Source organism: Arachis duranensis, chromosome 4 (assembly GCF_000817695.3).
Source record: "Arachis duranensis cultivar V14167 chromosome 4, aradu.V14167.gnm2.J7QH, whole genome shotgun sequence".
NCBI lineage: Eukaryota > Viridiplantae > Streptophyta > Magnoliopsida > Fabales > Fabaceae > Arachis > Arachis duranensis.
In genome coordinates, this window is record NC_029775.3 from 77,044,466 (window position 1) to 77,045,426 (window position 961).

The following is a 961-nucleotide window of genomic DNA, read 5'->3' on the forward strand; positions in this document are numbered from 1 at the left end:
AGAGAGTAGAAGAAGAAGAAATGAAGGAGATGGGAATGGCTTTTGTTTTCAGCCAAGAAGTGGAGAAGTGGTGTTTAGGTTGTGTGAAAATGAAGGAGTGAATAAGGGTTTATATAGGAGAGGGGGAAGGGTAGGGTTCGGTCAATTGAGGATGGGTTTGGGTGGGAAAGTGGTTTGAATTTGAACGGTGAGGTAGGTGGGGTTTTATGAAGGATGGATGTGAGTGGTGAAGAGAAAGATAGGATGTGATAGGTGAAGGGTTTTTGGGGAAGAGGTGTTGAGGTGATTGGTGAATGGGTGAAGAAGAGAGAGAGTGGTGGGGTAGGTGGGGATCCTGTGGGGTCCACAGATCCTGAGGTGTCAAGGAAAAGTCATCCCTGCACCAACTGGCATGCAAAAATGCGTTTTTAGCCATTTCTGGCGTTTAACGCCAGCTTCTTGCCCTTTTCTAGCGTTTAACGCCAGTCTGGTGCCCATTTCTGGCGTTAAACGCCCAGAATAGTGCCAGACTGGCCGTTAAACGCCCAACAGCTAGCCTCACTGGCGTTTAAACGCCAGCATGCTCTCCTCCAGGGTGTGCTGTTTTTCTTCCTGTTTTTCATTCTATTTTTGCTTTTTTCATTGATTTTGTGACTTCTCATGATCATCAACCTACAAAAAAAATATAAAATAACAAAGAAAAATATATGAAATATAACATTGGGTTGTCTCCCAACAAGCGCTTCTTTAATGTCAGTAGCTTGACAGAGGACTCTCATGGAGCCTCACAGATACTCAGAGCAATGTTGGAACCTCCCAACACCAAACTTAGAGTTTGAATGTGGGGGTTCAACACCAAACTTAGAAGTTAGTTGTGGCCTCCCAACACCAAACTTAGAGTTTGACTGTGGGGGCTCTGTTTGGCTCTGTTTTGAGAGGAGCTCTTCATGCTTCCTCTCCATGATGACAGAGGGATATCCTT